Source organism: Arctopsyche grandis, chromosome 11 (genome assembly GCF_051622035.1).
Source record: "Arctopsyche grandis isolate Sample6627 chromosome 11, ASM5162203v2, whole genome shotgun sequence".
NCBI classification, from domain to species: Eukaryota; Metazoa; Arthropoda; class Insecta; order Trichoptera; family Hydropsychidae; genus Arctopsyche; species Arctopsyche grandis.
The window spans coordinates 17,496,746-17,522,055 of record NC_135365.1 but is presented as its reverse complement, the minus strand read 5'-3'; the positions used below and the strand labels follow the sequence as shown (position 1 = coordinate 17,522,055).

General features: G+C 33.3%; 1 protein-coding gene across 1 annotated transcript in view; it reads right to left on the bottom strand.

Moving 5' to 3' along the window:
- Positions 1–25,310, bottom strand: part of LOC143918729 (octopamine receptor beta-2R-like) — a 204,395-nt gene that overhangs the window by 115,923 nt on the left and 63,162 nt on the right. The window contains exon 3 of the mRNA XM_077440749.1: positions 21,177–21,244. The gene's annotated coding sequence lies outside the window, so the exon portion shown is untranslated. The remainder of the gene's footprint in view (positions 1–21,176; positions 21,245–25,310) is intronic.

Sequence of the window (25,310 nt, the reverse complement as noted above, 5' to 3'; positions counted from 1 at the left end):
ATTAAGAAGTTGGATAGATCTTGAAATAGCAGCCATCCGATAAATCGCTATGCGGGCAGGAGATACAACCATTAAATGATGATTTCTACCACGCATATAATTTTTAGGAACATATAATCCCTACTGTTCAAGCAACAACGACCATGGACCACGTAGAAGCTAGATAACAAAACGAATCAATAAGAAGTTTCTCCGAAGTTTGAGGGAATTAAACCCAAGTAAAAATTACAATGTAACGGCCAGTATTCTATGTATAGATAAATGTAGATAATTACCAATATAAAGTTAGAAAAATGATAGAACTAACGGTATTTGAGTAATCTGCAATGCACAGACACACAAGCACATTTTCTAGAAAGGATTTAAATGTATTCAGGGATCGGTACTGAAATATCAACGGGCAAAATATGTACATACACATGTATGTACATATTTGAGAATGGGTTTCAATGTCAAACAAGCCATGAGAATAAGTAGCACGTGTTTGGAAATTTCCTCGAATGATTCCGCTCGCGTATTGAGTCGATCATATTTGATCAGGTTTTTCAAGTTTCCACTAGCTTAATGTGCCATGTATGGCCATTTAGTTTACTTCAAATTTGAATAAATTGGCGGTTTCGATGTAAAGCGTACTAATCAATCCAAGTTGTAAACGTGTCTTAATTAGAGGTTTAAAAGATAAATCGGCGCTTAAATGCGATACGATATTTATTGTGCAATCGAGTTCAATTTGAACTCGCCGATCGAAATATTGTAGTTTCGCCCTTTCCCACTAAAAATATTCGAAACGGTTTTGATTAATCGGAAATTATTAAACTTGAACTAAAAATATTGCTTTTCCACTTGCCGTCTCTAATAGGAGCTTACGAAATAAAACGAATGAATAACTAACGAAAGGAATTTTATTTAATTTAAAATTTTGCAAAACTAGTAGCGAAATTTATTAGAAAATTCTGAAAACTCATTATAATTCTTAAATGGAAAATTGATTATATTTTTCACACAAAATTAAATGTCAAAGTACACACATATAAAGAGAATGATTACTTATAGGCTCCTGTGGCTTACTATTATCAAAGTGTTTAAAATATATACTTCAGGACGAATAGAAATCGTTTATAAAACAAAAACACATGTACAAAATATAAATATAAATTGAAATAAAGCTCTTTAAGTAAAAGCTTTTAAAGAACGCCACATTTTCACATACGGTTTATTTTATATTTTCATACGTACAATTTTATATATCCTATTTACCTAAAAACACAAATTTTAAAGCTGCCTTATATTTACTCTAATTAAATTTTTTATACACGGAATACAAATATATATACGTATCTATGTATATTTAATTTAAATTTGAATACAATGTGGTGAAAATAATAAAAGATTTCACTCAAATCTAAAGGTAATAGCACTATAAAGACATATGTTTCCCTGTATATCAGTTAGGTTGGTTTGGTTTTTGCCTCATCATCATTTTGTGAGCCGTTAAATAAAATTTAAAAAATCTTTATTAATGAGTTAAAACTCACATGACATATGAAATGAAACCAAAAAAACGAACCCACACACACAAAGCCCACAGTAAAATTATCACCTGTTCACATGTATCGCACGCACCCAAAGGTGGAAATTACCCTCTAAAAAAAAGCCATACTTCACACGTCCAGGTGAATTTTTCCGACACATTTTATGGCCCGTACGTAGCGCGGAGCATACGCACGGAAAATTTGCCAGCGACGCTTTTCCGAGCTTTTCCGAGTCCCAAATGTCACCGGGTAACCTTTAATCGTGCGAAAGGAGACATCACCCAACTACCAGAGATGGCACACGTCTGCGGAGGGGGAATAGAGGGAGAGGGGCTTAGGGGCTCGTTCAACGTCGATTTTACACCCTGTAAAATATTCGATTCTCGGCGAAATAAGCAGACGATTGATATTCCGAGGGTAGTGGAGCCCGGCGACGGTTATTTGGCCGTCGGATATTTATGGCGTCGTTATTCTTCCGCATCTTGGCCCCGTTCGCAAAAGCTCGGGGCTCGCGTAAAAAATGCAGTTAAACGATTAATATCGGAAAAAAAGAGAACGAACTACCACCGGTCTTTCCTTTAACCCTCCCCCTCTCGCTGCCACCCATTGAGTGGTATCCTAGCAGAAACCGAAATAAAATAATAAAAAGCAGGAACGGATATTTGTATGATTTAATACTGTAGTGAAGTTGGATTTAATGAAAAATTTTCTTTACAAGGTTCAAATTTGCATCCGAATCGATTATACACAAAGATTGTTTTTGTGAAAATATGTATGTATATATTAATTATTTGTTTGTTTGTATATGTCTTTTAATAAGTATTTGTTTGTATGCATATATTATATATACATGATGTTCCGACAAAATCGCGCGGGAGGAAATCGCTTGGACGAAATCGCGCAGTGACAAAATTGTGCAAACCAAAAGAGCGCAACGCACATATAAACAAATACATATAAGCTAGAAAAGTAATACAAAAACAAGTAATATGAATATTAAAAACAGGTCTAATGTATAAGAAAAATCCGATAGAACACAGTAATGATAAATAAAATTTAAAAAATCGTTTATATTTTCAAAGTTTACTTTTGAATTTGTGGTGATTCAATTTAGCACATATAATTATATATAATATGTCTAATGTTGTGAATATATTTTATTTTATAAATAAATATTATAATGCGCCTTCCTAGACAAATAATTACAAATAACCAGCAGCGAGGTCTAGTGGTGAATGTTGAATTATTTCGTACTTGATGTTACGAGTTCGATTCACCGCTAAGTCTCGCTGTTGGCCAGACCTTGATTTGTCAAGGTCGATCGTTTCTTATCAGAATTTGCCAATTTTTCTGATATTCATTGAAACGATTCCTGTAAAATTGGCGTTTCCTTCCCAATTTTCTGTTGTGAACCTTTATTTATTGTTATATCTTAGGTTTCGCCATATTGCTCACCATAGATGTCTCTGTGGTTGTTTATCGAATATAAAATTCATATTGTTACATGAATGTTATTCATCGTTATTTATCGTATTAATACGATGTTTGTAATATATGTATACTGACCATAGATGTCAGATATTTAGATTTACATGTATCTATGTAATAATTATGTGGACCAGGAAGGCGCATTCGGGGTTTACCTGTTAAGCCTTCCTGTTATATTTGTATATACACATGTATGTGAAAATATGTATGTAAATAAAAAATAAATAAAAAAAAACATCGCTGTATTTCGACAGGTTGAAGAACACGAAATTAACAATTAATTAATCCTTAAACACATCTATCGATTTAGACTTGTATATACATTTTTCAATGTTGTACATACATAAATCAAATTCAGATATTTGTGGCATAGCGGGTAGGATGATTTTTGCCAATGTGATGGAGGAACCGTTTCAAAAATAAACTCAGATACATTGCAAACACTGATAAGAAACGAACGACTTGGAGTGACAAATATCCAAGTCTAACCAACAGGATTAAAGATTAGCACAGGATTGAACGGTATCTTCTCGGTGCTAAACATAAACGCAACTGGCTGGATATATACACGCATATGAAGACGTTTCAAGGTTCTCTTAATAATCCACTACACACCTATAAAAATACATATGTACATATAAGTATGTATTTCAACAAAACAATTTTTGCTAATATTACACTGGGCAACGCAATGAACGAATTCGAATTTACTATCGACCTCATCCACCCGAAAATGATAATATATGCAGTACGGCAATCTGAATGGCTCATGAATATTTAGCAATTATATTGAAATTATCTAAACACATCGCCGATTAATGTGCGTAATATATGCATATTTTACATATTAAAATAATTTGCAGCATACCACTAAAAGGCAAATTTCACATTGAAGCAACTACACATGTATATATGTAAGTATACATATCTGATTTTAATAACACACGCGTTTACCTTGGCGGTTTGAAAATTTCGGTATTGATCAATGTCGAACATAACCCATATTAAATAATATATGTATGTATGTATGTAGTTGTACAAAGACGTAAGATATTGATCGTGAAGATTCTTATAATATTTGTAGGTTTAAATATAAATATGGAATGTGTTTTAATAAAAAGTTGGTTCGTAACAACTTTGTTGTTGAATGGCATATTGTGGAATAAAGAGTACTTTGCAGAACAGGTTTTTTTATACATACATACATTATAGTAATGTAATTAATACATTATTAATAAGTAATTCTTATTATTTCCTACCTTATAAGCGTCAGAAGATCGTCAATCGTCTCTGAAATCACTTCCGTTGTTATATACGATACGAAAACTCGTTGCTATACTAACGTGTTCCATTTTGTTTTTTTTTATTTGAATAAAATAAATGATTTTTATTTGAATGCTTTGATTCAGTTGTTTTCGAAAATTAAACGGCTGTGAAGTGCGAACTGTTTTCGCAATAAATTTCAATATTTTGATCGGGATAAATAATCTACAACAATACTCGTGCGCTTTTTGCCGTATTCGCTGTATTCGCGATCGTGAATTGATATGATTTTCGGTGCTAGTTGTTTCGAAAATTTCATCAACGGCTTTTCCTATCGTAAGTGAATGTTAAATTTGTGGTGAATTTTCTGCGTCGGTGAATTTTCAACATGAATATGAAATTTCAATATGATTACTTTTAAAATAAATTCCAATTTTTTTATTATTTGAAAAATTTATTGCTTGTATATTAAAATTCTAAGAGCTTTTGGTTATATTGAATTTTCGGAGTCAAACGCAGTGAGTGCTTTTATTTTATTTTACCTTACTACACTTATTTATTATAATTATTTTGTGTATACATATGTATGATATATACTGTCAACTTTTGGATATGCGATATTTGGGTGTTACATTTTATTAAATTTGAAACATAATTGATGATTTTTAATAGTACTTTAACGCTCTACAAACACAGAGAGTACCGCAACCTCATGTGGGGGCTGTTTACCTATACAATATATAAGAACGCCACAGATTCGGTTAAACTTTTTTCAGATACAGATAGGTTTAGTATAAGAGAAGGAGTAATGAAAGAAAACATCATCTCTCCTAATTTATTCAATGCGGTGCTTGAGTGCGTTTTTACTAACCGATCGTTTTCAAACTTTGCCATTTTGCTCGGTTTGGTCATCAATATAAGTGTAAATGATTTAGGAATTTAAAATGGGACACAGCAGGAGTTAGCATCAACGGTCACTTCTTGAGTCATCTTCGGTTCGCAGATGATATACATATGTATGTATGTACTTAGTATTAATACCTCGCGATACAGCTGACTTATTTTACAGACAAACACAGCTGAACAGGGAAAGAAGGAAAGTATGATTAAAAACTAGCGCAGATAAGACCAAACTAATATTAATAGTTATTGCATGCCTGATAGCATCTCATCAGATGATAAAATCGTAGAAGCAGTCAATAATTATTTATATATAGATCAAATAATATAAATGTCTAGTGATAAAGAAGAGGAAACTAAGATACCTATGAAATTAAGGCGGAGTGGATTTGAACGGATAAATGCTGTTTTAAATTTAAAAAAATGCCCTTTTGCCCGAAAAAAAAGGTCTTCGATCAATGTATTGTGTGCCAGTGATGACGCATGGATGTGAAACTTGGAAATTGATCACCAAGATGCTGCACGAAGTCAATAATGCACTTAAAGAAGTTTGGAACGCTGTGTGCTTGGCATAACAAGGAAATACAGGAAGCGGAATGAGAAGTATGGCAAGGGTAGTGGATATGGTAGATAGAATGAAGAGATTGAAATAGCAATGGGGGGTAGCTAGAAAAATGAACCAAAGTTGTACAAAATAAATGCTAAAATGGTACCTGAGAGAATGTATTTAGGTAAAAGGAAAGCCACAAAGAAGATGAGTAGATGAAATTAGGAAAATGTGTGGGGTAAGATAGATGAAAGTTGAGTAAAACAGAGACGAATAGAAGCGGGTTGGAGAACCCTTCATCCAGCAATGGATGGTGAATGGCGGTAGATGATGATGATGATGTGTCATTGTATGCGCTTTTAATTAATTAATTAATTTATATACATTCAATTTGGTTTTATTTGTATTTTTCTGATGACTAGTGTTATCATTAATGTGTATATATTTTTTAATTTAGAAAATGGATATAGAGTCGGATAAGATTTCCACTTTTCTACAGGGTGTGTTAGGATATCAATAACGGAAGCCGAGTTCTATTTTCGATCTCTTTTTTCACCTTTCGAGCGGTTCTACTTTTTCATATAATAGAGCGATAAAGTAGTTGCAATATATCTAGTTATGTGTGTGATATTTGCGTGCGCTCATTCTGAATAGAAAAAATATAAGTAAATAACATCAGCAATATTCAAAAAAAAAACTCGCTGGCAAGCTAATAAAAATCTCTCGTAGGTAATGATCTAGAAATATCAGTCGAGTACCCCTCTTGGGGTTTTTTTCAGAGTGGAAAAACCCACTTTAAGACTTGATTGTTGGGCAAATTGCAAGAGGAAAATGCTTTCGTTGACATAAATATCAAATGTGAAGCGTAAGGTGAATTATGGACCGCAGTTTCGGCAACGAAGAATAATAAAAAAACGTGGGAGCGCGATTTTCGCGTAATAAAAAGCCTCCCGAAGAAACCGAGCGTTTTGTTAGCTTTCTCTTTTTTAATATTGACATCTCGAAAAGAGAGCAATCATGTACAAAGGGATTAGCCCAATGGAAATCGCGAGATCATGTTAAAATTAAAAGCTCCTCAGCATTCGAAACGAGCGAGTTCAATACACCAAATCCGATGATATTTTACTGTTAATAATATCCGTAAAACAAATAAGATATATCTGCATATTTTAACGTTCAAATATATTAACCTTTACGTTTAAATCGATTCGTTCAACAAAGGTCAGACGTAACGTTGGGGAAAAATGGTAGATGCATACAATTTGTCTACCTACATATTTTGAATTAATTTATACATATTCACTGATTGTATCTATGGTAAAGTAACAGCTATCATCTGTCGTGTTTATACGAGAGATTATTTTTATATTTGTTTGTTTCACGATATACATAGTGTGTTGTATTGAATCACTGTGGAGACTGTTGATTGACAATCACTTGACGGATACTGTATAACATACTTAAAAGTTATTATAACATTCGTATTATTTATTTAATAAGTGAAATCTTTGAATAGTGATCAAACATGTAATGTAATCAAACTTAGAAATGTATAATATTATATACTTGTTCGACTGTTTTTCAAGCTAGTCCCTTCAATAGGCCATTGAAATTAGCCAAAGGCGCCGGAGGCGTCGGCGGCGCTGGGGGCGAAGCCCCCAAAGTGCCGAAGGCATCGGGGGCGCCGGAGGCGTCGGCGGTGCTGGGGCCGAAGGCCCCGGAGCGACGGAGGCGCTGGGGGCGAAGGCCCCGGGGTGCCGGAGGCAACGGGGGCGCTGGAGGTGCCAAAGGCGCCGGAGGCGTCGGCGGTGCTGGGGGCGAAGGCCCCGGGGTGCCGGAGGCATCGGGGGCGCTGGGGGCATCGGGGGCGCTGGGGGCAAAGGCGATGCACAAAACGTTATTCGTAATCAATTCTAATTCGTGTCAATTTCTTTCTGAAACCAGTCGATTCAATATCTTTAACTTTATTTTTATTCGAGTTTTAATTCTTTTTCGAAACCACCCGTTGAAATCAACGGGCCCAACACTAGTGTGATATAATGACTGGCGAGTGTAGAAGTTGCGACACAATGAAGTTGTCAAATATTCAGAGTATATTGTAATATGTGCAACACGCGTAAACAGTTTCAAAGGGAAATAAATCGGACCTGTGTTTGTGTGTGTGTGTGTGTGTGTGTGTGTGTGTGTGTGTGTGTGCCCGGTCCGTTCGTTCGTATAACGAATTTGGTTGAGATTGGCGCGCTTTTCGTGCGGATTGCGCGTCTCTAGACCCCCGTACCTCAATTAACTCGGAAACTCGGCAGCTGACAAGCTCATTGCGATCGGGTTAACTCGAATTAATCAAACTTGTTCGGGAGTCGGGGCCACAACTGAATTAGGCAAATGGCCGACACACTGGTCCAAAAGGCAACCGGGGCCACCTAGACGGGGAGACCGGCTAAGCCTCTTAATCAAATTTTCGTTGTACGTTTCGCGATAATTTATTAAATTCGTTTTAACGACAGAAAAGTCTCCTATTGTACAGTGTTTCAATTTGTCTCGTCGGTTGTCCCATTTATTATTAATTACTCGGTGTTATGTTATCCCTCTATGAACTATGCATATTATATGTAAATATTTAAATACATACCTATACATTAGGCTGGAGCTTAAAGTGCTAATTTTGGCTTTCCATCGATGGACCTAGTGGAAACCTTTTGTCCTGTGCCTCCAAGTTGGATTTTTTTTATTTAACGTTTCCTTGATCCAACAAAAGGTTTCCACTAGGTCCATCGATGGAAATCCAAAATTAGCGCTTTTTGCTCCAGTCTAATATATATGTAGGTATGTTATTACGATTGTATGTACATATATGAAAAAAAAAAAAAACGATTTTTGGAAAATAACGCTTTTCCCATGCAAACACCCATCTAATAAAAAAAGTAGATATATGTATGCAAAAAAAACCACTTTTGCGAAATCTAGATAATTCGATTGGTTGGAGGTTCCAAGCAATATAATTTTGACAAAAAACGTCGTTCAATACATCATAGTTATATATTATATCATACCTATATTTATTTATTTACAGATAAAAACCCATTTCAATACATCATATTATAATATAAACTTATGAGCCTTATGAGGCGAAGCCCTAAACGGCAACTGATCATGGGGGCGAAGCCCTAGACGGCATTTAATCATGGGGTCGCGGAGGGGCGAAGCCCTAAAAGGCATTAACTAAGGGGGGCGAAGCCCTAGATGGCATTCAATCATGGGTGCGTGGAGGGGCGAAGCCCTAATAGGCATAAACTAAGGGGGGCGAAGCCCTAGACGGCATTCAATCATGTGGGCGCGGAGGGGCGAAGCCCTAATAGGCATTAACTAAGGGGGGCGAAGCCCTAGACGGCATTAAATCATGGGGGCGCGGAGGGGCGAAGCCCTAAAAGGCATAAACTAAGGGGGGCGAAGCCCTACACGGCAATTAATCATGGGGGCGTGGAGGGGCGAAGCCCTAAAAGGCAACTGATCATGGGGGCGAAGCCTTAGACGGCATTTAATCATGGGGGCACGGAGGGGCGAAGCCCTAAAAGGCATTAACTAAGGGGGGCGAAGCCCTAAACGGCAATTAATATTAGGGGCGCGGAGGGGTGAAGCCCTAAAAGGCATTAACTAAGGGGGGCGAAGCCCTAGACGGCATTTAATCATGGGGGCGCGGATGGGCGAAGCCCTAAAAGGCAACTGATCATGGGGGTGAAGCCCTAAACGGCAATTGCTCATGGGGGTGTGGAGGGGCGAAGCCCTAGAAGGCAAAGGTTCAGGGGGGCGCCGAGGGCGAAGCCTTAGAAGGCAAAAAAAAAAAATTTGATTTTTTTTGATTTTTTTATTATTTTTTTTTTGATTTTTTTTTTATTTTTATTTTTATTTATTTTTTTATTTTTTTTTAAATTTAAATTTTTTTTTTTTTTTAATTAAATGCTTACTATTAGCTTAGTCATGTTTAAGCGGTTTATATTATAAATACTGAGCGAAGCCGGGTAATACAGCTAGTACATAATAAAAAAATAAATAAAAAAATACGTAGTAAAATAGAAATGAAAAAATAGTAAAATCACAATATATACGATTAAAAAAGAGGACACTAGTTTACTAATAAAAATAAGGAAAAACCATATTCTGAATAGATCTTACTGACCATGAGTCACACTAAATATGTCGATGTTCGTTTAATCAGCTACATACATATGTACAGCTATATATGGTTAATAACCCCATGGGTGTGTATATTGGAGAATATGAATCTTTAATCTGAACACAAAAAATACCGCTAAAAATATGAATATTATGAAATATATGTAAGGAGGCCAAATTGAAATATTTTGACGTAAGACATGATATTTTGCGTCATTTTGGCTTACTCATATTTCATACAATTCAAAAGTTTATTGGCTTTTTTTGTATTGAAATTAAAGGTATATACCCAAAAAAGCTCTCAGCGACTTTTATTTTCAAAACAATCACGGGACCATGAATAAAGTGACACTTTTCTGAAAAGAACGCCTTCTCCATACAAACACCCACTGCGAACGTGGCGCGCTTTGTATGGGGTATATCGGGCGAGACGGCGCCTTTGAATTCTCATTTATCAGTCAAAACTTATCATAATCGATCCAAATAATAATTTTATGTCAACATTAAGCGTATATTTTTTTGAAATAGTAAAAAAAAATTAATCTTAAGAAATGAGATATATACAAAAATCCAGTTTTTAGAAATTTTCATCGATATAAAGCGATTGGTTTGAAGGCATAGGACATAGTTTAAAATTAATCTTTTTTTTTATTTAACGTTTCAGTCCAACAAGGAAATCCAAAATTCAAGTTTTTCATATACATATGTATGTATGTACATATATATAATATGTATAGTTCATATATAGTATGTATGTACGTATTTGCAAATGTGTATCTTTATTTGATAGCCGAACTGTCGCTTTATATGTTTTTTCGTCAAACTTTCGCGTAGTACGATGAGTGGGAAAAAATATGTGGCTGTGCCAATTTTGCTTGAATATACATGTTTATTTCCTATATTCAAAACAAATATAATATACTGCTGTTATCATACAGAAAAGATTTATCATATTTAAATAGGTCTGATGTAAACATTATACACAATAGAAGAGAATATTTAATCTATTTTTAATGTAATTCATTTCAATGTTCATATTTATCTATGTATCAAAAAGTAGTCTTTCAACGAGAGCACTTGTTTTAACAATCGGTACAAAAATGCTAATATGTAGATCGAATTATACAATGCAAATATGTAGTACATATCATTCAATTTTTTTTTAATTTTTCACGTTAATATGTAGCTTTGTTGTTCGAAGTAGAGGTTGAATAAAGCTTTGTTGAATGCATGTTCGATATTATTTTATTTAGCTGCACATTTTCTGTATAATAATCATTTTTCTTTGAAAATATTTAAAAAATGTATTGCATTTTATTTATTTTAATAATTCAATACAATTTATATATATAATTTTTATTATGTATTTACTACTCTCAAATAAACGTGAAGCCCATTTCTGGTATAACCATTACACATCGATACACATTTAGAACGTAAACTACGATGTGCATGTGCGGATATATTAATTGGATTCGGACAATGGAAACTGTGAGTATGTCCGTTCTTGCGGTGTAATCATGTACGTATTTGAATCATTAAATATATGTACAACATATCTAATATAAATGGGATATTACATAATGTGCAGTAAAAGAGTGGATTTAGGATTACTTTCAGAAATGACAGAGATTAATTTGTTTCATCGATGCCTTTAAATCTCAGATTTAAACTAATCAGCTTAGAAATAGGTCGAGTTTTACATAATATTCTGTGAACAATGTCGATATCAATTGCCATTTGAATAAATCTTTTGGTCGAATACTCTCATAGCTTCATGTATTGATATTTCGTACACATATAAAAATACAGTTGATAAATACGGTGAATTTTCAACAAAGAACGTATAGTGGGATTTAAAATACGCGGTATCAATAACTAAATCTGGGCATTGTGTCGTATATGTAATTGTTCAGGAGAGCGTATTTGCAGGAGCGGGATTCTTGCTCTGTATGCGATTTATCGATTCGATGATAATACATGTAATATTGTAGTTGTATCTGGTTTTTGAAATCAACTGAACCGAGAGTTCTCGTGTTACCATCGTCGGTGTGTGTATTTATCAATCCGCATGAAGAGTTGTTTGATGCGATCGATGGTTGAATAAACTGGTCTAATGGATGTATCTCTATATAATTGTATAAATACGTTTATGTATGTATGTACAGAAATTGTGATTTAAATTTCAGCAAACTGGCATGTACTATGTGCATCGTAGTGTGACATACAATTTCGTGATGGAAAAATCGGAACGAAATGTTAGCCAGAAAAAAAATATTCACGCTACGAGAGTCTATTCAATTCCGTAAGGTTTTTTTTATTTAATTTTTTTTATATCACTATTGAATTTGATTAAACCGAAAGATATACATATATTGAATTTATTGATTTATATATGTATGTACGTTTGTATAGATATATTGTATGGAAGAGAAATGTAATAATTATAGAATGACCCTTACGAATAAATAATTACGCGGATCAATTTATTTATAAAAATGTATCCTATGTTGTTTATTGTGTGTTTTTGAATGCATTGTGCATTTTTACCGATGCTTGCCCATCTTGCGAGTAATATAAACAAACAGAGAAGTTTTTATCGGACATACGTCGAGCACCAAGCATCAAATACGACTGATGCTAAAATTATTTAGGAATGTCTGTGGACAATCGTCACTTGACAACAATATGACGCCTAAAGCCATTTCTATTAATATAACATTTCGCTGTTGTATGGAGTAAAATATTCAACTCGATATTATTCAAAAGATAATTCACCAGATTAGCTTATTGTATGTCTTACGAAATATGTTAGGTAATTTGTGAAATTTGGATTTGTTGTAATTCTTTGCTATTTGAATCTTTTAAACGTTATAATTGACTATTTTAGAGTCTCGGAATCAACTTAAAAAATGAATGAACATGTGTATGAATGGATTTATATATTGTATTATGTTGTATATATGTATGTATTTATATATTGCTTAATTTCATATTAAAGAATTTATCAAACTTAGTGGATTTGAATGTGTCAAGACTTTTTGTTCATGAAAAATTAAAAGGTTTTATGTTATATACATACGTAGTTATAATACTAATTTCGTATGTATTATTTGAATAATATGTTATAGATATGTATGTTGTTATTGATTAAGTAATATTTTATACATTGTGTAACAATATAGTACGTATGTATGTATGTACATACATACATAGATACATAGAGCAGATAAGACGATACGTGCAATTTAGAGTTTAGGGTCACCGAAGTTTATATCAAGTTATCGAATTTCGGAAGGGTTGTTAACGGATTCGACAATGGCGATGGAATCGGCGTGTCAGATTCAACAATAATAATGGCAGGGTTTGTATCCTTCAGTATAAACTACTTGATTTTCCTCCATCTCTCCCACCCCCGGGGTCGTGTGCTAAATTTGCGATAAACTCTCCTGGCGCAAATGTTTCCGCATTGTGCAAACATTGAATGTTGTCAGTGTATTATTTGCATTCGGCAAACTCGTACGCCGGAAAAGCAGATTTCGGCAATAGTTAAGGGTTGCAAATGAGGGGGGGGGGTGAAGGGGCGGTAACGGGCGAAGTGTTACGGCATTGCGGAAAATCTGCACCAGTCCAAGTGGAAACTTTTCGAATTTTGAGCAGGATCTTCGGAAAGTTGTAAGGTTTTGGTTCGATTCGCATTTAAGGATTTTGGAATGCCTAAATATTATATGTATGTATGTATATGTATATAAAGTTGGCGTGTGCTATTTTTTTGTGTAATATTTAATTTATTGTCACAAAAAAAGAGCTTGCTCGTGTTTGGGTTTGGTGAAAAGATTTTCCTTTTAATACGAGATTTTTACCTTTCGTCCCTTATTAAGAGGGTCTAATATATGGACATCGTGCCCCTTTTAACGAGGGACCAACGGTTTATCACTCTTTATGGCTCTGAAAAGTTGACCTCGCGTACATTTATTTTTATTTTAATTTTCAAATCCGATTCTGAAGGGGTTTCCATAAAATTTTCCACTGTCATTGAAAAGTGAGAATTAATAAAATTATACGAGACGTTACTCATTAATATTTATCAGCGTTCCACCGTAATATATTTTAATCTATTTCACTTTTGGATTTATTAATTTAATTACTTACGTTGGAAAAAGGTATGATTAGACTCGTAGGATCGTTTTGAAACTGGATTTATTTTATGATTAATTGGAAATTTTTAATTTCAACAACTCATGTGGTGAAAAATAATAAAATTAATTAATAATAAATAAAAACTAATGATTGCACGAGTTCATGTTTGATTTTCATACATTTCTTATGCCATCATCTATTACTTTCTTGTCAATTATTATCAAAAAAGAGGACAAAGTGGATTCTTTTGATGTAAAAACTGATACGAAATCACAGTTATGTATTTAATCGCTGTTACTATGATCTTGTATATTTGCATAGTGATTATCAATTGGAATCAACAATTATTTAATTTAATTGTCATTTACGAGACTGACTGTTTGTCACTAGATCGATTAGTCATTATTGTTACAAATTGTCTTGTTTCAATCACGATTTAATTATATTCTAATGCAAGAGATATTTTCAATATGCTCAATTTATAGGATGTTCTCAATTTATTACTAATACATTAGTGTCAATATACACGTATTTGTTTCTCATACATTTATCATTTGCACTATAGAATTTGTAAAATAAAATACAACCAAAGAATACATGGAACTATTATAGAAGAAGATGTCTTAATTAGTTTGTGACACGAGGAAAAGCCTCTCACAGTGCAGTTGATGAGTAAACCACCTTTAAGACTGCGGGATAATTAATGATTTCATACATTGGTCGTGCGTTTCATCTCAGTTGGAAATTTATTGAAATGGTCACCGTTTTGCGGCGTCAAACCGTAAATAAAAACATAGAAGAGTGTTTGTTTCTCACACAGAAAAACGTAAACAATACCGTCGTAATTAATTCAAGCTCGTCGGTGTGTCCGTCGTCGACCTTACCTTTTGTTCGATCTTCATCTGCATATATGTAAAAATTCGTAAAGTTCATAACTCAGTGAGGAAAACTCGCCCGTCGTCTGTGCATAAATACTACATACATATATATGTAAGTATGTATGTGTTTATTAAACGTAGTATTGTTCGTTTTGGAGCGCACGCAATTTTGACGAATTACACCGATCGGTCACGCCAGCGAGTGTGCGTACCGAAATCTCTTTACCGAAAATTTTAGCGATTCGTACAACGTATGCGTATTTAAATGTACGTGAAAAATCGTCGAAGTATGCAATTTTAAGATTGTGCGTATTTTTTTTCGATTTTCGTAAGGGATCGGTGAAATTTTTGGCGTCGGACAAAAATTGACTCGCGCACTGCGGCAGAGAAATGGGCGGATTTTTGCAACAAATTTTTATTATATATATTATAAATATTAACCAATATGAAGTCAATTTGAATTAAAATGTTATCTAATTATACATTATATTCAAATTTATTATATATTATATAAAGTAAGTGTTTTCGAACATTATTCTATTTTCATTTAAAAGGTTTAGTTGTCCGTAGATGATTTGTTTGTGAATATTTTCAGTGACGTTGTTGAAAGATTTACCATTTTCACACACATTTTATATATAAAGACGCCAATCTGTGTGTGTTCTAACGCTGGCCGAACATAATGAATGAATCGATAAAAAGCCTAAACTTTGTATAAATTCTCATTCGAAGTCGAACCCGCGAACCCTCAATTTATAATATTCAAGGTTGCGAGGTCAATGCCCGGGGTTTGTTTATACATAAATGTGGGTATTGGATTTTCTAAATTAAACATAAATTTTTGCTTTCGTCTCGCGATATAAAAATACGTACTTTTCATATTATCCGATTCCGATTCGGATTTCGACTTTTATTTATTATTATTTTTTATTGCATAATTGGCATAACCGATTCCCGATTTTTGTTTCAGTTCCGATTCCGATTAATTATTACTATTCATATTGTAACTTTATTTTAAATCATGTATCAATCCGAAAGCACCCGTTGAAATTTAAACGGGCATAAAACTAGTTATGGATATTTGCGTAGATCAATTAAAAAGGTATAACACTGGAATGTTTCGTAGTTTTCCGTTAATTCATAAATCAATATGGGGTCATTGGAACAAAAATTAGAATGATTTATAGCGTGTTTCTATTTTTGAAATTAATTAAATGATTCCGAATCAAAAATTTTGGAAAGTATACACGTTATTGCTAGCTCATGAAATCGTTTTGAAAATTTGATAATTATACCTGCCATTATGATGCAAATATTTGTATCATAATTAAAACAAGGCTGAATGGTCATTCTTTAAAAATAGTTTTAGAAAATGGTCGTTATAAAGATGCAATACAATGACTGAATTATTGGAATGTACGTTTTGTTTAGAACGATTGCAATTCCAATCTTTCATTCAATTGTGTTTTAATTAAATGCCTTTGATGTCGGCTTTCGTTGGGCTTTTGTTTCATTTTAGTTAAAATTGCACTTTGATTTGCTTCTCAATGGAATTTATATTTTCAATTAATTTTTATATATAAAAGCTTACTGAAATAAAGCCAATAAAATAAATAAACCTTTAAATTGCAAACTCAATTTATATTCAACGATACAACGGAATTGCTAACAAAAGCTCTTATTACGTAAAGCTCCGGCTTTAGCAAAGGATGCAGACAGATAGCTATAAGTTTTCTTTTCAGTCTATTTTAATTTATTGAAACGTCATCAAATAGTTTTTTAAATCTTTAAAAGTTAAACAGAAAACTATAAATATACTCATACCATACTATCGATGAGATTATTTGTAACTTTTTATGAGAAAAATGATATAAATATTGAACGTGATTGTAATACTGCAACTTACTAATGATGTCAGTAGTTTATTTTAAATTTCACAAATAAATATGTTTATTTTTTCATACTTCTATAGACTAATGTAAGTTTTCTGTGAATCGAAATTTGAAAAAGCTATTTTTTATAAATATATAGATTTTTTTTTATATTTAGTGCACTTTTCGGAAAAATTTTCGCCTTGAGACGCTGATAGTGAAAGTGACTCTCAAATTTATGACCAAACAAGGTGATAAGTTTGAGAAACGCTGACGTTGACTTTACTGGTACTTCGAGGTTCAATTTTGACGATCGTCAATATTTCAAGTTAATGGCTAGCGCACAACGACACCGATTTTCCATTTTCGCCGAAAGCTTTCATGTAAATCATGAATATTCACGCACGCCGTAACGACTGTGAAAGTTTTTTTTTCTACTAAAAACGTGCTGATTGTACTGCTGATAGCATGTTAGCACAAAAAACAAAAATTGAACGCTAATTATTCAGTATTGAACACTATGAATAAATATAAACGCGTATTTCAATACTTACATAGAGGGGTACTTCTACATTTTTATTTAATGGATGGACTACTTTTAAGGCTCGTTTATACCAGTACAGCTCAAGCTGCACGTAAACAGGAGTAAGAAATTACATTCTACATGGACACATTCGTATGTTCCGTAACGTGTTAGTGACTTATGCGAAACAGCAGTAGCCCTCACGATCTATTCATACTATAAAGTAGCACGTGTCACCGAAACGTATCGAGCCGAGCTGGTTTTCTTTGAACACTATGGAAATATTCACGAGTTTTTGGGTTTTTTTTGCACGGCACCGTGAAAATAGCCTAAATTCATTTAAATACATATGCAAATATACCAGGAAGGCTTAACAGGTAAACCCCAAATGAGCCTTCCTGGTCCACATAATTATTACATAGATACATGTAAATCTAAACAATATCTGACATCTATGGTCAGATATTACAAACATCGTATTAATACGATAAATAACGATGAATAACTTTCATGTAACAATACGAATTTTTACATTCGATAAACAACCACAGAGACATCTATGGTGAGCATTATGGCGAAACCTAAGATATAACAATAACTAAAGGTTCGCAACAGAAAATTGGGAAGGAAACACCAATTTTACAGGAATTGTTTCAATGAAAATCATAAAAATTGGCAAATTCTGATAAGAAACGATCGACCTCGACAAACCAAGGTCTGGCCAACAGCGAGACTTAGCGGGAATCGAACTCGTAGCATCAAGTACGAAATAATTCAACATTTACCACTAGACCATGCTGCTGGTTAATTTTAGTTTATATTGAACTGTTCTAAGAATAACCAACTTCAGTTGGCAAAAACGGTGAAAAAAATGAACTCAGACCTAATTTCTGAGGCAGTTTTGAAACTGTTTTGGAGTGAGAGTCCGTTTTTTTGCCTTTTTTCCTCTTTCGGCAGGTTTTAGATCCATTGTTTTTTATACTTCTTAATAAATATAGTTATTATAAGTTAAGTGGGTCCCCGTTTGTCGAGTAATTTCCGCAAAAGAATACTTTTCCTCCCAAAAAGTGATAATTTTTGATTTCTCGGCGATCGACAAAAATTTCATTTTACGGTCAACATTCACAACACTGAAAAAAGACACGCACTACTTGAAAGTCTGGGAGAAACTGTCTTTAAAACTTTTTGACAGCAATACGTTGAGGTGTGCTGAAAACAATTTTAAAGGTTTAAAATTAACCTTGCAAGAAACTGAGACCCAACAGTGCACACAATGGGTCGTTTCGGTAAAATTTATGAACCATGCGCTTCACCTTGCGCGGAGTGTATGTACATATATGTAAGCCGATTTCGACTTGCATTTGTTTATTATAACATTTCTCTATAATATTTCTATTTATTATAACATTTCTCTGATGTAAGTAGTCTTTTACTGTGTCGAGCTGTTAAACTGTAGTGCCGGATATTAATCAGACATTTATTTGAGTGGAATAGTCAAATTAAATGGGAAAAATATTATTTTAGATGAATTTTTACTAAGATTTTATTTTATTGAATTTGTATTCTTTTATTTAATGGAGGCTTAAAAAAGAGACAAGCGACGATCTGTTTATAGTATTTTCAGTTGAAAAAATATAATTATAGTAAAAAATAGAATAGTCTAGCTTTTTACAATAGGAAGAAATTCACTTATCTTTCTACCCACTAATTCGTTTTTGCTATGAGAGGAAAACTTTTATTGAAAGCGAACGAAACTTTGAATTTTCCAATTTAAATGATTAGAAGGGGGAAAGCATAGTAAAACAAATCTGTATTCAAACGTATAAAAATAAAATTTTCCTTTGAAATACTCCACCGCATCGCATCAAGTGGGTTCATCCTTTTGGAATAAACTTAAGCTATATATGTACTTGCCATCTATGTATCTGCTATACATATAAAAATCGCGCAAGGAATTTTAACATTTTCCGCTAAAATGCTTATGTTAAATGAACACACAAGTCTTGAACGGAAAGTGCACTGTTACGACTGCATTATTTATCGCACAACTGCAATTGATTTGAATTTGAGAGTGCAAAATCTGCATATCGCGAGGAAGCAGGCCAAGTTAAGGCGACGCCAAAACTGATTTAGTGAACTCGGTTTGCATAATTCCTGACCCCTTCACTATCAAACACCACCCCCAACTTCACTAGCAGCGACACCCACTGGAATCTATTATGCATAAGAGGATTTGTTTCGAGCTAAGCGCGTAAAATCACCGTTGGATCACGTTGCACAAGAGATTCGAATTGGTTTGGGGCGTCGTCGTTGGACAATTACGTGGAATTTAGCATTTACGAGTTAAGCGGAAGCACTAGAGGTGTTGTGTTTCAATTTGGGCTGTTTGGGTCGAAAGCGGTTTGGATTTCTCGACGGGCTGTAATTCTACCGAGTTAAAATGGTAAATGTATTTTCATTTTATCATTTTAATACAATATGTTCGTATTACAATAACAAAAAAGTATTGTTGTAGGAAAAAATCAGATTTTCTTTAGTTAAACATTCATACATGTATATGTTACGGTCAGATGTAATGAATATGGGTTATTATTAATATAATGTGAGTAAAGATAATAATGATTATTAAGTTTTAGCTAAACCTTACTGAATCTTACTTTATATAATCTAACGAAGCAGTCAAACTTACCCCCTGTTAAATATTATTAATAACATTAACCATTTATATACAGAGAAACGTTATTATTAATAGAAGTGGCTTTAGGCGTCATATTTAGGCAGAAGCTTAAGTTAGACAATAGTTTGACAGAATATATTTTTTATTATTATTAGAACAATATAGTAGAGGTTTGTCAAAGTTTAAAATAATCGCGTCAATTTAGAGTTGAGATATGTATACATAGTTTTAGTTTTTTTAAAAGTTATTATATATTCTTATAAAAATGAAACAAATAAAAATCTTATAAAAATTAATAATAAATAAAGTTAAAATTACTTATTTGAGATCGCTTTGACGCTTCCGAGAAAAATGTTGTTTTTGTATGTATTTAGTATGTATTGTATACATAATGCTAATTAGTTATTTTAGGATTTCATGTTATACAGTCTTTACAATTATATTAATTTGTTTTCAAGATGAGTGTTTTATTACATGGAAAAACTTCACAAGTTTTCCATGGAAATTTGTAATATGATCTTGCTTTTCGTTTGATTGGTTTCAATGTAGCATTGTACCTATATAAATGGCTTTAGGTGCAAGAAATTGCCTACTTTGTATATTATTATTTGATATTTATCTGCTATTATTATAATGCTATTTTTTGTTTGTGTATATATGTACATATGTATATATTTTTATCTTTCTCGTGTTTTTCGAGCATTTTGGCGCATTAGGGACTCCTTTAATGCCACAATGGTCTAAACTTAAACTTAAATAAAGTAATCTGGTGAAATGGTATTTCAGAAAAAAAAATGGGAAAGCATTAATACAATGGTCTAGTATAACATTTTCCAATTAATGTTTCTAAAAAGTCTACGGAATCAGGTTTGACGCCGTGTGACAGATACAATCATCTCCAGCGTGAAGCTTTCACTCCATCTATTCTGCAGAAGTCGACAAGAAGAAGATGATGAAAAAAGACGGTAAAGCTATACGGGGGAGAGAAAAAGCCAGTAGAGACGGAAAAGGAAAATGGAAAAGTTTTCTCACGGTGAAATGTAAAAATCGTGGAGAAAGTAGAAGCGTTGAAAATTCACGACATAATCTGACTGTATCACTCAGGTGGTGTTCGTCTAGTTCACGGGATTGCCATTAAGCGAATAAGTGGCCTTTCAAGGGTTGAAATAAGTTTGAACGATTTTTACCTTATACAAAACAACCAGTCGCGAGTATGCGTGTGTTCTTGGAAACAACAGGAAAAAGCTCTCACCGTCTGCAAAAACAAAGAAGAAGATAACGTTAAATTTTATATGAGACAGGGGCGCTCTCATACTGTACCCCATTTTCACAAAGATTCGAAATAATAGCAATGATTCTGGAATTTGATATCGTTACATACAATTAGAGTTGAAGGTCGAGAATATTCTCGGAGAACGAGAATTTTCCGAGAATATTCTCCTAAAGATTATTCACCGAGAATTTTATTTTTTCTTGGTTGCAAAACATCTCTAAATAGTTTATTAGCTTTTTAGATGATTCTAGGATATTTTTAGAACCTAATGGTAGTAATAGGACTTTCTAGAATGTCTGAGAGCATTTTGAATGACATTTTTTCATTCTGACGACACTGAATGTGTTATTTCGTCATTTTAACATACGCGCACTACCACCATGAACGTTTTCCGTGAAATTCTCACAGGAATGCAATGTTTATTAACTCTGGAAGCAATAAATTATACATATTTTATAGCTTTGGCGTATATACATATTACAATGAAATTGTTTTGCATTCATTAATTACTTTTATTAATTTCCTCCCTCATCTTTACCGTTCACATAAATTTATCAATTTACTTTCATAGTTTTCGACGAAATTTTATAACAAAAATTTTGTATGAGTTTGGGTATTTTAATTTTTATTTCACATCAGTGCGTACTTTAAAACACATTACATTATATGAAATCGTAAATTTACTAAGTTTAGAAACGATAAAATTGGTAAATAAACAGTGCGAGTTACACTAATATGTCAGTTTTTTTTTTGCTTTTAGATCTACATATAAATAAGTTGCTTTAAGCCTTTCTCCGAAATCGTTAAATCTTTTAACATAAACTAAATACATAATAGGTGTAACATTTCTGTTGTATGTATTTCGCCAACTGCTCAAAAGTCACATTTGCTTACTCTTTCTCTGTACATACGAAATGCAAAATGTTAAAAATTATAATTAATTAGGTTTTTTACATTAGTTAATTAATTGTATTCGTGTCTTCCCTCATCTTACCGTTCACATGAATTTACACACTTTTTGAAATTGTAACGGAATAGTATAAAAGCCCTCCAGATGCTCTACAAAAGAATATTCTCGAAAATTTTCAGTTTGGAGAATATTCTCGAGAATATTCCCGAGAATATTCTCCAATAGATTATTACCGATAATTTTACAACAGTGTGTGAAATTGTATTATTGCTATGTATATGTAGCTAAATTTTTAATTTAATTTTGCTAATTAGACTGTTACATGATCGTGTGGTAAAAGTCGACTTCAGTTTTGGATATCAATCAGTGACTTTCAGCACAATATTTTGGTATATTTTTATGTATAATATCTTCAGGACTAAGCTGCTATAAATTTTTAAATAAGGAAACGACTTAAACAATTTTTTATGCCTATCAATAGTATATCATGTACATAATATGAAATTCTATCAAGAGTTTTGATAGATTATGTACGAAAAAATAGACGTTTCATTTTACAACCTTTAAAACTGTTTTAAAGGTTGTAAAATGAAATGAAAATGGTAAAAAGTTTATTTTTGATTAATTAAAATAAGCTTAGAAGTATAAGGACCAACGTCAATTTACATATGTATGTATGTTCGAAAATTAGACCGCAATCGATTGTAGTTTAGAACTCTTGGATCGAGTACGAAACTTAGTAGGGCAACCCTGTTGTTCATGTTATACGAGTGTGCGGTATGCCAACATATGTATTACAAAGATGTAGGTGTATGGAATAAAAAAGTGGTCCATTTGAACAAGTATATCCTGATAAAAAAGTGTTTCCTTCTTCGAACAAAACACGGTCGGAATTGAAAAGTATACACAACGTATCCAATATCCATCGAGAGGAAAACTTTTGTCGCCGCGATAGCGCTTGGAAATCGTCGATTGCCTATCAAACTTGAATAGATAAGCAATAAAAGTTGCCACATTCGAAGAGTGCGACCGTAAAAATAAATGTTGGCAATGCAAAAATATACAAAACGTGTCGAGAGTACTCTCTTCCCCGTTGTCTTCAATCATATACGTGAGATCTGTAGCCCGAATTTCGAACCGAACAATACGAACACGGTCATGACTTGTCGGAGCGCTAACCGTGACTAATGTTTTCCTTGTATGTACATATGTACATATGTATTCAACATAGGGAAACAATTACATATCGAAAGCACGTACAGGGTGAGACACAGATGTGGGTGATTACAATATTCAATGGTTTTGTAATTATCTGTGTTGATGAGCCATAAATATATCGGACTTGTACGCAATCTGTTTGTACATACGTACATATGTATGTATTATATATTGGAGTCAATTTCATTTTACTGAATCTTTTTATCGATTTTTTCAACAAATACATATATATGGTTAAGCACCGAGAGGTTACCGGGTTCGATCCCGTGCTAATCTTTAATGCTGCTGGTCAGACTTGGATATTTGTGACTCAAAGTCGATCTTTTTCATTTTCATTGTTGAAACGGTTCCTCCATCAAATTGGCAAAAATCATCCTACCCACCATATCACCAACATCTGAATTTGATTTATGTATAATTTGTAAAAATATATGAACAAGTCTAAATCCATAGATGTCTCAATGGATTTATTCGTTAATTGATTTTGTGCTCTTCAGCATCTCGAAATTCAGCGATTTATGTAATAAAAAATGCTGCAATTTTTGTAATTGTTAGGCATTCATGGTATATATCTATGTAAATAAATTAATAAATATGTATATCTTTTACCAGTAATTTTACCCGGCTTCGCTCAGTAATATAAACAGCATAAACAGTAAAACGGAAGTGATCGTCAAAAGTGGAACCGAGCAAAGCCGGTAGCACCACTAGTTTAAAATATTTTAATTTAAATATGCATCATAAATATTATATGAATCATTATCATAATCATTCAGAGCCATTCGCCGTCCACTGTTAAGTGAAGGCTTCTTCTCTACCTGCTTCTATTCGTCTCGGTTTTGGGCAACTCTCATTCATCTCATACCACATTTTTTTCTGATTTCATCCATCCATCTCCTTTGCGGCCTTCTTGCACCCTTTTTCATTCTCTCGGGTACCATTCAAGCACTTCTTTCATCAATCCATCTCGTTTGCGGCATTCCTGCACCCCTTTGCATTCTCTTGGGTACCACTCGAGCTCTTCTTTCATCCATCCATCTCGTTTGCGGACTTCTTGCACCCTTTTGCATTCTCTTGGGTACCATTCGAGCACTTCTTACGTCCATCTATCGTCTGTTATTCTAGATACGTGACCCGCTCACTACCATTTCAACCTCTTTATTCTCATCATTACATTGACCACCTTTGTCATACTTCTAACCCACATACTGCGTTGTCTATCTATCCACATATTCCGTTCATACTTCGTTGAGTGCAGCGTATAGAGATATTTTATAAGTGCATAGGTGAAGTTGCTGAAACATTCACGTGAACTTTAGATTTTAAACAGCTTTCTATAATATTTGCATCGATGACTAATTACTAAAGCTAAGTTCTCATTGAGTGTGCTTGACAAATGATGACTTATTTTGTTTAAATTCAAAAATAAGAATTTATTTTAAATGCGTTGGATGCCAACTGGCAATGCATTAGTATTTTTCAAAGCTTAGATCGTGTCTGTGAAATAACTTTGCTAAAGAAAAATTTCTTTTTAATTGTGAGCGTGCGTGCATACTACAGCATGTCTATGTTAATATAAATATACTCTTTCAGGTTTTTTATACTTCTATTAGACACAAATTGAATCACTATTGGTCATTACAGACATTGTTAGAATGACGAGTTGATTTGTGGTTCATTTCATTAGCACGAAAGGTACGCATATTTTTTGTTTTAGGTTTTATAATATTATAAACATAGTTTAAAGGGGTTGATAGATAATTTTTGTGACTAATAAATTGAAAAATCTCTCGTTACTTTGCCTCACCCTGTATACGTTTGTGTTAAGGTTGAACCGTGTATGAGTATATGGGTCAATTTCGGTCAATGTGAGCCCGACCTAATTTCGTTTCTGATCTGTTAATTGACGTTGCGTCTGCT